Consider the following 16,230-nt stretch of genomic DNA (forward strand, 5'->3'; position numbering starts at 1 on the left):
TGTAAAATGTGCATGCTTTTTTCCATCTCATCCCTCAGACTAAGTTTTAATTGTTTACTTTCCTTGTGCAGGAGGGATGCTTTCTAAAGGGTTTCCTGTCAGGTATGAAAAATATTGATGAGTCTTCTTCAAAGTTTGTGGAGTCCATATAGTCAGGTCATCAGTAATTGGTCTTCCAAATCCAGGAAAATACAGGCTTGTATATTTACTGTAGCTGTGTTAGCGCGTTATTAGGCCTTGGCTGAAGGTGGCACACACTGGCCCATAGTGGTCCATAATGCTAGCTGGTATGGGTCCCTGGTCTTTCTTGTCACCCAAACTGTGCCTACACCTTGCCTTAAGAGAGCCAAAACCATGTTAAAAATTCAATAGCTACACTTAGCCTTGTTAGCTGTGGCTCTACTAATAAACTAAGCAGGCCCAGGGGACAGGAACCCAGGACTTCAACTGTTCCAAAGATTAAACTGTAAAGATTGACCTGGAACAACTGCAGCTTACTCTCAGTGGTTTCCTGCCATGAGTTGTTGAGACTTCTTGCAGAATGTGGTACAGACAGAAGCCTTCTACTGCTAAGGGGGTTGAATGTTTCTGCCAGGTAGGGTAAGTGGCAGGGGCCCACTGTGCAGGTCCTACACAGCTTCACAGGCAGCAGTGGTCTGTGTTATTTACCACTGTAGATGGACTCATTAGATTACTGATACAGACACAACCTCAATGACAAGTGACGCCAAGTTGCAACACAGGAAGTTCCACCTCAACATGAGGAAAAACTTTATTAAGAGGGTGACAGAACACTGGCACAGGCTGCCCAGAGAGGTTGTGGAGTCTCCTTCTCTGGAGATGTCCTGGTCTGAGCAAGGATGAAGCCAATTTTCCTTCTGCTAATTTTTTTTTTTCTTTCAGTAAGCTTTCTTTTAACTAGTAGCAGAGTGTTCCAGTTAAGACTGATAACAGTGTAATGTTTTTCTAACTGCTGGGTCTTCAAGGTCACATCTTTATTCTGCTGGCTCAGGCACTACAGTGATATCTATGACCTGAGCCTGTAGGAGGCTGAGTTAGACAGACAGCAAAACTGGCCAGAGACATTCCATTCCATATATCTATGTAAGCTCAGAGGAAGGTCAGAAATCACAGAAGACAACTTCCTTCCTGCTGCTTCTTCCCTTCTCTTCCATCCATGGCCAGTGTCCAGTGCGGACCCCGGCCATCCATCACCGTCAACCCCCAGGCTGTGCATCTCCTGAACCTCATTGCTTTGCTCCCTCTTCAGCAGCAGTCTGGAAGTTTCAGGACTGTTTGCAGCTAAAGAGAGTGCTGTGGGAGTTTCTGGGGCTGGGGGGAGGCAACAGGGGCTTTGTACATTTCCTGAACACATTTGTATATAATTGTATATATTTTCTTATATCATTAGTGTTTAATTAAAGCTATGTAGTTTAGTTTTCAATCCAGCAAAGTCTCTCTTTTTCTCTCTCTCCTTCCCTACCTGGGTGGGAGCAGGAGGGGGTCAAGAGCATTGTTGTCAAACCTGAGTCAAACAGTGACAGGAGACTTTCAAGACCATTCTGGACGCATTCCTGTGTGATCTGCCCTAGATGTTCCTGCTGCAGCAGGGGGGTTGGACTTGATGATCTTCAGAGGTCCCTTCCAGCCCCTATGATTCTATGATTCTTTGATTCTATGATTCTATGACCTGTCTTGTTGAATACTTAATAGGAGACTGCTACGGGGTAGCAAGTCACTCACACAAATGGAAATTGTCCAAAATAAGAACGCATCATGCTTACCAGCCAGGACAGAAGAACATCCTGGTGTGGAATAACAGTTTTTGCTCTTCAGGCTCATCTGTCTTTAACTACTTCTTCCCCATCCCAGTACTCTACTGTCCCCTTCAGATTTCGATCCATCACAGGATTGTTTTTCCTCCATTGCAACCAACATTTTGAGGTTTAATGGTAGCCAGGTAGCCGGGCCATGGGAAGAGTGTGAATACAGTGTGAACTCCTGTACTTGCCAGGGCTACTGCAACAGGCCACATAAAATTAACATGTAGGAACAACCCCTAATTACTGGTCATGGTCATGTCTGCCAGGGAGCTGTGTTTTCCAGCCCACTGTTCCTTCACAAGGAGGGGAGATGGGGCAGTAGAAGGGAGAATAAAGGCTTGCACACATAGCAGCAATGACAATATCTTCTCTCTTCTGCCTTCAACTGGGGACTGAATGGCTGCAAGCTTCTGTTTGCAGACCTTAACATTTAGATTTTCTTATAGCTCCCACAGTGGTTGTGCCTCAGGGCAGGGAAAACACTAATTTGCACCACTGAGTAATAACTTAGCAGAACAAGAACTCCTTCCACCCACCATGGAGTACCTCTTTTCCCTCTTATCTGAGAAAGAAAAGGAGATTAGGAAAATCCAGAAAATAAATGTGATTAAAAATTCCCAGACTTGCACAGAAAAATAAATATAATCTTTATATTATGAGACTCTGTTTGATATATTTTTTGTCTCTTTAGAAATCTGAATTTGAGGAACTCTCAAGTTCCATCATACTTTAAGTGTGTTGCTCATTTCCCTAGAGCTGACAAAAAATAGAACATGAGGCATGTTGAAAAGTTAGCAGAGCATATGTGCTTCTCAAGGAGTACACAAAGTGCTCAATTCTCACTGCTTCAGAGGGGAAAAAAAATGTCCTCCTTTTTAAACATGTCACATTCCTGACTCATTGGAAGTTTCTTGGAAAGCAAGAGGGCAACATTTCCAGTTCTGATTGTTCATAAAAGAGATTGTTATGCAACATTCTGGCAACAGTTTTTATAACCCATTACTTCAATATTTTTCTCTCTGTGTTGTTTTCTCTATTATCCTTTTGCTGGTTGTTTAACTTTTTCCTCATGCTCCAAAATGAAGCATTAGGAGGACATATGGTTCTTAGTTTTGTTTTGAGTGTATTTATTTAGGTTCTCCTTCAGGGAGTGTGACTGTTATTCCATTTATTTATTTATTTATTTATTTATTTTTCTGGCAAGCTGCTATATTGTTCCTGTACATCTTCACTGTCATGTATAAAAATTATTGTTTGAATTAGAAGAATTTTCTTCTATTTTGTGCCTTGATTTTTATTTCAGATCTGACACTAGAGTATACTAGTGGTAGTTTTATTTTACCAGAAAACATGTTCTAGGATGAACCAAGTGTTTATTTTCTTTTCACCTCTGCTTGAAGCTTAAATTTGATTCACAGAAGCCTGTAGCCACCTCCCAGGACTATCAATGTAAGGTGTAGCTACCCTACAGGATTTTTTTAGTATTTTAATTCTTCACCTGTGGCAAAAGAAATGTGTTTATGTAAAGCTTCAGGCCAATTTACAATAAATTTCTACAATTTCTGTTTCACATCCTCTTCCTTTCATTCATTGTTAGAGACAAATTTGGCCAAAGTGGAAGAAAATGTAGGATGGCCATTAACATGTGTTACTTTATTTAGCATCTGCATTTACTCCTCTTTCATTTGTTTCTAAACTAATCTTCATCTGCTGAGCCAAGAACAAATGGCAAAAAGTACAAAATCTGGCAAGGCAGCAAAGATCAGCAAGTGACTGCAGGGTACAGGAGAAGGAATTTGTTTCACAAAGATTTTCAGCTCATTGATGACATCAGACAAAGCCTCCAAGACTCTCAGAGCACCACTTAGAATAAAAATATTTAAAAATTATATTCTTGAAAAAAAAGAATTGTAATTTTCTACTGTATGTATAAGAGGGACAGTCAGTGTTCAATCCAATTGCCCACATTTAGGTGTGTAGTGACACCTGAGACACCTCATGATCATGGGTCCTCTTGGTTTTAGAAGGGTATAGGAATCCCCACTGGTTCTCCCAGCCTTGTGCAGGTGCCCCAGGTGTCCTGGAACATTTCAAATCCCAGGACAAAATGCCAAAGAGGCAGGTGAATCGAGTGCTGAGATTCACTACCATTGCTTAGGGATAGGGCCAATGCTAATGTGCCTGAACACCTGATGAGAACAGTGTTGAAATGTCATGTTCAGACACAGCTTCTATATATAATTTGTAGAAAAGTTTTAATTTTTAAATGAGGTTTAGGCATAGTGTTTTGGCAACTTCACTGGTTTGTTGAACTGTGAGATGTCACCTGGATTTCCTGGCTTCCCCCTTGCCCTGTCTCCCTCATGTTTCCAGTCAGGAGCTGACACTGCCCTGGGGCTGTTCAGATGTGGAGGTCTCTGATAGGTGAGGGAGGGAACAGATGATGGGGCTTCACCTCTGCTTGAGTGGTGTTTGTGAAATCTGAATTGCCCCAGCAAAGGCAAATGCACAACCCTGTGCTGCCCCCTCTGCCGGCTCTTGGGGTTTAGAGGCTCCCATGATGTGTACTCTGTGACCTTTGTAGCTACAGATTTCGGCTATGTCCTGAATTTAGACTAGGAAAAAAGTGAACAGGCACAGGCTGGGGATTTGCTTCTGACAAAAGAAGATTCAGTGTGACTCAGGTGCCACTCAGGAGTGCTTTGGCCAAGACTGTCAAAGCTACCCATTGAATTCAGCTGAAGGTATCCTAGAGGCTATGAAGCCTGGCTGTGGCAGCAGCCTCCTCTGCACCAAGCAGCACGGTCCCTCCTGCAGGACTGCCTCTGAGGCTGCCACCACCAGCTCCTTGCCAGTGGATGTGGTGCTTTTTTGGAAGGTCATCCCACTGTCTCCCTGTTTCTTGCCACTTAAGGTTTAATTATGCTAAAGGGGATTTTAGGAAGTGTGTAACAGGAAAAACTGATACTATTACTTGCAATACAAAGTGAAAAGATGAGAAAACTGCCTTTTCTCTCTGTCACAAGCATCCAAGGTTTAGCACCATCTATTCTGTGTTCCTACATCCTGCACAGTTAAAAGATTTTCAAAGGTACAAAACCCTCATGAACCAACCTCCTCCTATTTCTGACTGATGAAAAGACTTGTTTGCTCATTCTTCCAGAATTATATTAAATAAGGAGAAAAAAAAAAAAAGTTAATTACTCAGTGCCTACACCTGGAAAGAAATCTCTCATGGCTGCCAGAATCCTCCTCTTGACTTTGTGTTTTACACTGAATGTGTCCCTTTCCAAAGCTCATGTCAATACTGGCCTATGATATTTGGAATTGTTAGCATTCTTTCCAAAGAGGTCTAGGTCAATGAATGATCTCTTGTAATAACAACCAGAAATAACTACATTTCTTTTGAAGATAACACAGAGCCCCCCAAACTGCAGAGTGAATCTTCCCCACCAAAATATTTTACTAAAAATGCTCATATTTTCTGCTGGAGTCCAATGTATATATTTGTTAAACAATTTTCTAAACCACGCGTTTTTATTATTGATCCAAACTCAGAATCTAGGTTTATTTTAGTCTTTCACATAAATAGGCTAAAAGCTCTAGACCATTAGTTCTTTCTGCTTTTATTTACTGGAAAATATTTCATACCACTTTTAGAGATTAAGATCTGGTAACACTTTATTTTAGCTGTCTTATTATTTTAATTTATGTAGTCTCAGGAATAACAGAGATCATAACAAATTCCTTTGTTATTAAAGAGTTTGGTTGTGCACACTGATGTAGAGTCAGCTACACACATTTCTTTTGCTTTCCTTTTGAATCTTTTTACACTGATTTCAAAGGCTCAGACAAGAAACAGATCAGAAGATGTTTATTTTCTTGCTGATGAATCAAATTGGCTATTTAAAAAATGCACTGTAGTAAGATTTTTAAATTTTTTTATTTTTTATATAAAGGCTAAAATCCAAGGAAGTTTGACATCTAAGGGTAAATAAAATATTGGCTTGATGCTGACTGGTAAGATATCTTGAGAAATAGAGGTCGCTCATAAGTATCAGATGACTTGTCACTTTCTTTAATCTCTGTGATGTTCACGGAGGCTAGAAATGAGTCTGTACCTGAATCTGTACAGAAATCCTACATCAGCAAAAGACCGAACTCAGTACAGTTTGTTGTTTAGAAGAAGAATTTTTCAAAAGAAACTGGAGGAATGAGATGCTTAGTTTTCTATGAACTTTGGCAATATCTGTAATGATCCAAGTGTCTCTGCTCTGAGTGGGTCTTTGGGAGGCTTACAGAGCCTTCTGCTTTGCTGAGTACAAACCCTTTCAACAGGAACAGATCAACAGGCAGGAGGAAAGAAAAAAAAGGAAAATGTTCTTGTCTAAATGAAAAAGATAAGGAGAGAAAGTCTGCCCTGAGGTTAAATACTAGAGGAATTCTGAAACTTTGGCTTAAAAGGAGAGATAAAAAAAAGAAATTAAAGCTGGTTAAAAATAGCACAGGAATCCTTGTCTAAGCAACCAGATAACCGTAAGTGCTGGCAATGAACAGCTAATGTACTGCTAAAACACAGGAATCAGCCTGAGTATGAAGAGTAACCTACTTCCATTTATGTCCAAGTGTAGTATTGCTATCCTTGATACCAGAAGCTGAGATTAAAGAGATTTATACTGCATATATTTCCAGGTGTGAATGGCAATTCCCAGGAACAGAGAGAATTTCTCTAGAAACCATTCCTTACTTTAATAGTAGATCACTGTAATTTGAGACAAGGTCTATCCTTCATATAGTTCTCAAAATCTGATGATCAAGGGACTTATATAAAATCTTTTCTGGGAATGTGAATGTTCGAGGTGGTGAGTCATTGCCAGAGAACCACAGGAGTCACCTGGGAGGTATATGCACAATAGAAGACTCTCTGGAGACAAGAGCTGGAGACGCTTCCACATTGATCTTGAGTGCAAATTCTCAATCTGGAAGTAACTATGAGTTTTTTCCCTGTCCTCTCCATGAGGTGTAAACTGTCCACAGGATCATCTAAATACATCTGACCTGGCTAGTTCTCTGCCACTGTGCACATTTGGACATCCCCTATTATCTTTGTGCCATGCCCTTTATCTAAAGTTGACTTCAGTCCTCAGTAGGTTGAGTCTTAGAGAAAGGCACTATATAGAAGTAAGACTAAATTTTATGAGATTGTAAAGGTTAAACTCAAGGATAAGCAGCACAATTAGCACTATTCAGAATCCTCCCCGAGACTTTATTATGCAAAATAACAGATAATGTTTAAACATACTCAGTGTCATGTAATACATGGAATTCACTATGGATTAAAACTTAATCCTTCTAGTAGAAACTTTTCCTCTTATCCACATGTTAGTCATCTTCAGTCCAAGGTAACTGGAATGGGCAGGGACAAGCAACACTGCTCATGCATATGAACAGTAAAACTACAGCAACAACAAAAAAATGGGCCCTCATGATCCATATTTAGGCAGCTAAATAAGTGGCTTTGCTAGGAGCTGTGTTTCACAATTGAAGATGTGCCTAGTAGTGTAGGACCCACAACAGATGCTGATGCTCATTGACATTTGCTTTTAGGCAAACACAAACTGCCCAGCTGACAGCTGCACTGGCAATTTGCTGTTAGACTCAGAGAAGTTCTGGAACTATATAAAATGCAGTAACCACCCTTTTCTTCATCTGGCATGCAGCCAGGGGAAGTTATAGAGTCTAATATGCATAGAAGGAACAGTAGAGTCACAGAATCGAAATGCATGATAAAAGCTCAGGCTAACAGTCTGGTTAGGTCACATTTTTGTATCAGAGAAGCAGGATAACTAATTATGGGTGTCCTGGTCTCAGCACCCTGTAATAAAACTGCAGTTTCTCTTGGGAAAAAAAAAATCAAAAATCCAATTAAATATTCAGTGCTGCAGCTCCTAAATGTTAGCTGTCTGGCACAAAGAATCTTTGATGGACACCTAAATTGCTATGCCCTAAGTAAATATTAAGTGGGGCAAAGAAAGGGATTTAGAGCATCTAAAAGCTAAATCAGATGGTATAAAATGTTAAACTCAGGGCTGAAGATTAAATTACCTCTCCCTCACACAGAGGTTCAAGACTGTTCTCATTTGCCTCTAAGTACTTTTATATTGCACAATGTGTGTTTAACTTCTCTCATGCTCACTGAAGTTAGGACTTACCATATCATAGGTCCTGAATCAGTTCTACAAAGCAGATTTTTAACATTTTATTTCTTCTGACTAATGATCCTGTCATGACTCAGACTCCAATACACACTATATGCAGTCATTCTCATCGAAACAACTGCAGTCTAGAATGCACTGTAAGGAGACATTTTCAGATCAACCTGCAAATCCTTTGCTTGGGATTAACACATCTCAATATGTTTTATATTGATAGATGTACACCTTTGCTGTATATATAGTTATCTAGGCAAAGATAAAGTAGTTTGAAAGAGTACAAGCAATGCACTAGGAATTCAGGAATTCTGCATTCAGGAATTCTGCATTGTTTTGGAAAAGGTGATGAGAGGTAAATGGTTCTGGTTGAAAATTGTGAAATGTGTGATAGTAAAAGCTAGTAGAAACATCCCATGGGCAGGACCTTGGACCATTTTCTTGACCTTAGAAGTTGCTACTACAAAAACTTCAGTGGTGAGGCTTGTGAAGGTTTCATACCTGTTCCATGATACAGATGTACCGAGTAAGTTGTATTTTTATCTTTAAAAATAAAAAAACCCAAACAGATAAGTAGTCACCCCTTTTTCTATCAAGTACTAGATTATTGCAGGGATTGTTGAAAGAAAAACAAGAAAATGTCTGTAGTCAATAGAATGAGACAAACCCATGGGTTTAAAAGCAAGATGTGAATAGAGATTTCCTGATACTTCTACTCATTTATTTCTATCTTGGAAAATATATCTACAGATACATCAGGAGAACAAGTTCCTGGTGTTTATATTATCAGATAAGTAAGTTTTATCCTAATTGCATGACCCAAGATATGGTATGACAGTAGTACATATTAATCTTATGTTCAGAGACTGGATTTTCTTCATGCTATCTAGAGCATTTTAATATTGAAACTCAGAAGATAATAAACAAAATAAGAGAATTGTGAGGTGAAATTGACATAACTGGACAGATACCTCTGGGTGCTTAACAAAGTAGCAGTTATAGTTTGTGGTATGATTGTAAAGTGCTTTAGGATCCCTCAGAAGTTGAATAATGACAAACTGTAATTCAACAGGAGTTATGACGAACTTAACAAGGTAAAGCCTAAAAATATTATATAATGGATAGCTTAGGTTCTTTGGCTAGAAATGGCTTAAATAATAGAGGCAGAGAGCATGAGGTTCAGAGGAGAGGGATTTATTGGCTTTCTTCAGCACCTAAGTTGAAGACTTGACCATTTCAGACATTCAGAATATTGGCAGGCTCATTGGAAGCCAGTCTTTTGTTGCTCAGCACAGCCTGAATAATGCTGGACGTTGCTCTTGCATGCCTCACTCTACTGACATGCACAAACAAGTGTCCTAAAGGTTTTGCCCTAGCATGAAAAATAACACCTAATATGACACTTGTCCAACAGAAACCATCATGCCTGTGGTCCTCAGTGAGAACATACCACTAGAATATTAATAAACTAACTAAACCAGAAGAGCTTTATTGAAGAAACTCAAACTTTTGGCTGGCTCTGGCCAGTCATGTTGACAAAGGAAAAAGACAGGAAAAACTTGCTTTTGAGAGAGAAAGAAAACAGCAACTGTTTTATTTGTTTGCAATATTATTAGCAGAAACTGCTAGCAGTATAAAGTACTTGTTAGGAAAAAAGTTTTCCAGTTATCATTATTTTTATATAGGAAATTGCTTCAACTCCACAAAATAACACTTAAATTAAAATAAATACATTCAAGTTATGTAATTTGTTCTTGTCCAGTATATATTTTTGTTTTCTAAGGAGAAAATGGTCCAGTTCTCCCTGAGAGTTGCAAATTAAGTCACTTTATGCAGCTGACAACATTTATTATACAATATGAAGAATCATTGTTCTACTACATGTCTGTGATTAATCTCTGCGGAGTTGAAACATGTTCTAGGGTGGAGATTAGCAGAAGCTTTATTGGTTGGGCCTGACTGCAGAATTTATTTTTCTTTTGCTCTCATTCCTTTGCCACCTCTCCCTATCCCAAGTTTTTTGCTTGACCCTGGCCCTAGAAGGATGTTCATCTCCTGAATGCCGTTCATCCCAGTACTCAGAGCCACCTCATTGCCCTTCTTCACATGGCTTTTGCTTCTCAGATCTCTCACCAGTGCTGAAGCTGTGGATCTCACTAGGGCTGGTGCTCCTAAGCTAACAAGTCCTCAACAGGTTTTTAGCTTGTAATCCCTATCCTTCCCCTTGGCTTGTCATGGTCAGGAGCCATTGTGCACCTCACTACTGGGCACATCAATGTCAAAAGACCCTGTAACTACTGAGGGAGAAACCTCAAAAAAATAGTGAAATATCAATATCTTGGTGCAAACTGAGTGAGGAGAAAAGAAGATCACCCACAGGCAAACAGATGAATGTGTGAAAAATATTCTGGGCGCAAACACCAACAAAAAATGTTTAAAAAGAAAAGAGAAAGAATGAATAAGTAAAATAAATATACTTGGAGTCACTGGAGGCTGATCTTGCTAGAATAAAACTACAGTGATTCTATTTCCTCTCTGCAGCAAAATGCAACTCTCTGCCGCCAGTACCTTTGTCTGCTGAGGAATGCCTCTACAAACTTCTATGCTTATAGGTCTCAGTTCTCCTTGCTCTTCCAGTCATTCACAGGTGCATCTGTTCCTGCAAATCAATTTTTCCTGTTCTGTCTGGATTAATATTCTAATATTAATGTATTAAAACTTGTAGCTTAAATTATCTGTGCAGCAAAAATGAGCATTTGGGAAAGTTGCGGTTGTTCAGCCTGGAGAAGAGAAGGCTTGGGGAGTCCTTATAACAGCCTTTCAGTACCTGAAGGAGATACAGAAAAGCTGGGGAGGGACTTTTTATAAGGGCATGGAATGATAGCACAACGGGTAATGTCTTTGAATTGGAAGAGGGTAGATTTAGGTTACATATTAGGAAGAAATTCTTTAGTGTGAGGGCACTGAGACACTGAAAGAGGTTGCCCAGAGAAACTGTGGCTGCCCCATCCCTGGAATTGCTCAAGGCCAGGCTCGATGGGGCTTTGAACAGCCTGATCTAGTGGGAGGTGTCCCTGCCCATGCAGGAGAGTTCGATCTAGATGATCTTTAAGGTCCCTTCCAACTCAAACGATTCTATGATACAAGCTGAAATCACTAATTTCCTCCCTTAATGAGATTTCTTTTGAACATAAATTGAATCTGTGAATTCTCTATATTGTAAATGGTGAGAGGAAGATGCCTCTTAGGCCTCCAGAAGGAGACTCCATGTGCCTAAGTTGCTTATGTTCATTTTGTCTCTAGAGGGCAGCTTGCAGAGAGGCCTGGCCAGGCAATGCAGCCTGCCTTGAGAATGCAGCACTGGAGGGGTTTGTCTGCATCTGCTCCATGTACCATTAGCCTGAGTCTTCTCCAGGCCCCCCAGTCCAACACACTGTTCTTCTGGGATAGGTTGGTTTTGTTGTGATTTTTCAGCTCAGAGTACTAAAAATAGCAAGACTGTCATCTAAATATGAGTCTCAGCCACTTTTGTCCTCAAATCATCATGTTATGTTGAACATTTTATATGCATGGTTATATTGGTTTGTAATGTAAGTACTATACCAAACTAATTTCTCACTGTGAGTGAAAAGCTGTTAAAAAACTTTTACATGTAAGTATAGGTACACATATATGTATTTCTGTATATGCAATTAGGTCTATGCATAAGTATTTGAATTAGACATGCAGGATGTTCCTCTGAAGGCTTCAGAGGTGTCAGCCTTGCTCTCTGTATTGAAGGCAATGTGGGACACAGTGTGTCTGAGGCACAGATCCAAATTACTCTCTTCATTGAGGATCATGAGCTACCTTTTGCACGTTTACCATGCAAACCTTTTAAGCCTAAAATATCTGGGGTAAAGAGAGAAGAATCCTTTGATCTTAAATACCAGCTGCAATAACCATGCAGAAACCTTCACCTCTTCCCCTCTTTCAGCTCAGACCAGCAAACTCAACTGATGTATGGATGTGAAGCAAACACCCTTGTTTTAAAAGGTACTGTAGTGAGGACCCTGAAATCCTGGTGTAGCCAGCTGTGTGTGGAGTGCAGCTCTGCTAATGCAGGAGGCTGTGAAGCTGAAGAAGTCTGCAGAGACAAGGGGCAGTGATACATCCAATGGAAAAACTGTGTGGTTATTATCTGAGTGGAAACTCACCAGCATTAGTACCAAACTGACCCAGCAAATAATTACTGGTAAACACTAGTTGTGGAGTGACTTAATTTTGCATTGTGCTCGTAGTTCTCCTTGAAAAGGAAAGGAAAGGAAAGGAAAGGAAAGGAAAGGAAAGGAAAGGAAAGGAAAGGAAAGAAAAGAAAAGAAAAGAAAAGAAAAGAAAAGAAAAGAAAAGAAAAGAAAAGAAAAGAAAAGAAAAGAAAAGAAAAGAAAAGAAAAGAAAAGAAAAGAAAAGAAAAGAAAAGAAAAGAAAAGAAAAGAAAAGAAAAGAAAAGAAAAGAAAAGAAAAGAAAAGAAAAGAAAAGAAAAGAAAAGAAAAGAAAAGAAAAGAAAAGAAAAGAAAAGAAAAGAAAAGAAAAGAAAAGAAAAGAAAAGAAAAGAAAAGAAAAGAAAAGAAAAGAAAAGAAAAGAAAAGAAAAGAAAAGAGATGTAAGTTTTGTATGAAAGAATGGCAATCTGTCTCATGTTATTTAATAAGTTCCTGCAAACCCATGAGCTCAGTTCTTGTTCAGCTTTCAAACAGATGTTATCTTCTTTAAAAATGATCACATCCCAAGTGCTGTAATTTTAAGTGCACATCCACTGTGTAGTCCAACACTTCTTGGGTTTAAAAACACATTTTATTATAAGCCAGAACAACAATATCTTGAAAGCGAATGTGTACATACCCTTCAGAGCAGAGACTAAATACCAGATACGCTTTGTCCTGGATGAACCATGAGGATGAAAAGTAATTTTTCTTCTTCTCTCTTTCCTCTCTTTTTTTATCGTTTGTATGCTGCATATGTAATTTTTCCATGCAACAGAGCACTTCCACAGAGCAGGTCACAAACCCTGTCTGTCTTCTAACCTGGTGAATTAGGACTATAAATTAGAAGAGGTGTTTTGAGATGTCCTGGCAGAGAAGTGCTCCTTTGCCTCTCATCCTGCAGCATAACCATTGCTTCCCTACAGCTGAGCACTGTATGAGTCCAGCCAGGTCAGGGTTTCCAGAGTAGGACTTCCAAAACAGACCTCAGAAGGCTTTCTGGATTTTTTCAAATGTTTGGGATTAGCTAAATCTTAATTGCTCAAAACTATTGAGACATACTTTTCTGGGCATGGCCAAAGCACATGTGGGCTTCGAGGCTATGGAATTTTTGGAAACTAGGAAATCTAGTTCCGAAAGTTTTCTCATATGGAGCTAGGAAATTTAAGGAATATGTTGCCTCTCCGGGGTTGAGGCATCTGAATAGATCTATAAAGGCTTTCCATATAGATTATAGGCTTTTTATAGACCTGCCTGATGGGGTTGCTATGGCATTGGAATTAAAATGGTGTATAGGGCTAGAAAGTAACAGTAGCTTCTTCCTTGAAGTGCCCAGTTCCAGGGCAGTTGCTGGGTTGACAGGAACAAGTCCCTGTTGTACACATGGAGTGCACCTGGTAGTGAGATGTAAACAAGGAGAGAAGCAACTTCTTTCTCTTTCCCCGCCCCCTCCCCCCCCCAAATTTTTGTTGTTATTGGCCTGAAAGAATAAAAAAAACACTTCTGTAATTCACTTCTGTTAATGCTGCACAGCTGTTTGATGGTCTGACTGTAAAGGACCAAAAAGATATTTTAAAGCATGGATTTTTTCAAACAATGTACTTCTGATTGCTTTTCAAAAGCAGCCTGGTTGCCAAGATAGGCTGATTCTGCCCTTCAAACTGTTTTAAGCTGAGAAACAATAATCAATGCAAAATGGAAATCAGAGTTTGGTGAATAACCCAAGACTAGGGAGAAGAACCCAAGTATAAGAAGTGTAATCAGAAGCACTGTGAGGTTTACCTTCATGCTCTGGGTTGCTAGAAAGGGGGTATGATTAGGAGGTGGCATCTCTGAGAGTCCACAGAAGTAACAAAACACAAACAAGAAATAAAAATACCCCAAAAAACATAAACAAGATTAATATTAGAAACATTGCAAGGAACAAAGCATAGCTTACCAATTATCAAGCCACCTGAACAAGTTTAAACTCCTTGTATGGTGCTGGAAGCTTTAAAATTCATAATTATAGCACAAAAAAGTTGGTGTAGAAGTCTTTTTAAAATAAAAGATCACAAGACTGTGAAAAGAGTTTGATGGAAAAAGAGCCAAGTACTCAAGTCTGGATTAGTAAGTGATAGAAAGGTCACCCCTCACTGGGATAAGAAATGCATTTAAAATAAGGTTATCAGGCTTTACTATTGAGTTAGATGAGATGTAGAAAATTAGCTTGGATTAAATTATCTAGATCCTTTTTCATCCTTCATGAATACACTAGTAGGTTTTGATACCCTCATGTTTCTTAGGTGTTATTCATGGTTTTTTTGCTGACCTCAGACTGAAATGCTGATAAGCAAACGGAAGGATGTTGCTCTGAGTAGGGAAAATTACATTTATTTTAAAAGAATATTATTTGTTTAAGCGGATTTACCTCTTGAGATCATCTGTCAAATTTTAAATATACAATCTGCAAATTCTTCAGATGATACTTTTGAAGCATAAATACTGTTGCTCTGAGTTTATTACCGCTGTGCAGGAAATTAAACAAGATTTTAATTATTTTGCCTGGCTTGCTCTTTCTCTAAACCCTTTCCCTGAAACAATGATGCAAAGGTAAATGCTGAAGTTCTGACTTTCAAAATTAAACAAAAATCCTATTGTATCTTATTAATGTTGAATTGGAATTGAGAGGATGGGTACTGCTGCACATCGTGCCCCATGCTAACAATGTCAGAAGAATTATGTCAGCTTTCAACAAAGCAGAATTACTTAGTTTCAAAGTGCCAGATGTAATTAGACCTTTCCTTTTAAAAGAAATTCCCAGTGTGTGTAGGCAAGATCAGCTGCTTGCTTTGTGTGAATTCTCAGATTGCAGAGCTACTTTCCCTCGGACAGATTGCTTTTGAAAAGGCCTGTTTCTTTAGACTGAATTCATCTATTTCCATTGTAAATGTAGTACAAAACATAATTACTTCATAAGAGCTGGAAACTCAGAATGGCCTTGTTTAAAAGGCAGAAGCCTTGGGATTGTTGTCAATTTGTAAAAAGTTATGGCTGTGTTGATGTGATCTGTCAGACTAGTGGATAGGAATATTGTTATACATGCTTTAAAAAATAGCTGTGAGAATCTAATCCTGGATTATTGCAGTGCTCGTGGGTCCCAAATTAAATCAGTAGAAGAAGCTTAATATTTCCTCTTAATTTTCAGAAGTGACATGGATATTAAAAAGGTTTCTATCTATTAGTTTTCAATGGTGTAGGATAATGTGATGCAGATGAGCTGAAAGGGGGTTTTTGTTGTTTTGAATCAGTGCGTAAAGGACAGATTTAAAAGATGATAGGAATAGCTGTGGGGTTTCTTGGAAGAGGAAAAAGAAGAGAAGTCAGAGGGTTGTCTGAAGGACTAGAGGCAGCGGTGAAAACATAGACACAGTGGTGAGAAGAAACTGAGGAAGCAGCCAGAGGGATGGAATATAATTAGAGGCAAAGAATGGGAGCCTTTGCATGAGTTTTCTCAACAGATAGATAAATGTTAGAATGTCTAGAAAAGAAGGGACAAAAAAGAAATGCTAACCAAAGTGTGAAGATGGCAAAATCAATGAAATGATAGCTGCATCCCACAGGCAGCAAATATTTGGCCAGTGGAAAGGACCTCAGTGAGCTGGCAGCAAAGCTACAGGGGCGAGAACAACTGCTCAGGATCCAGAGCGAAGGGAAGAGCGACGGGAGCTGAAGGTCGAGCTGAGCAAAAGCCAGCAAAGCCGTGGCAAGAACAAAGTGTCAGGCCTTTCAAATTTCCTTCTGCAGCTCTCTGAATGAGAGAAGAGCAGAAGATCCCAGTGTGGTGTCTGGAATAAGGCTTTTCACGTTGCTTTATAGAGTGTTCTCACAAGCAGGCTTTGAAAATACGTTTCTAAACGGAATTACAGCAGGCTGAGGTGTAACACAGGCTGGAGATACCTGCTCTGTAGTGGTAA

Source organism: Chaetura pelagica, unplaced genomic scaffold, assembly GCF_000747805.2.
Source record: "Chaetura pelagica isolate M959 unplaced genomic scaffold, ChaPel_1.0 scaffold17, whole genome shotgun sequence".
Taxonomy (NCBI): Eukaryota; Metazoa; Chordata; class Aves; order Apodiformes; family Apodidae; genus Chaetura; species Chaetura pelagica.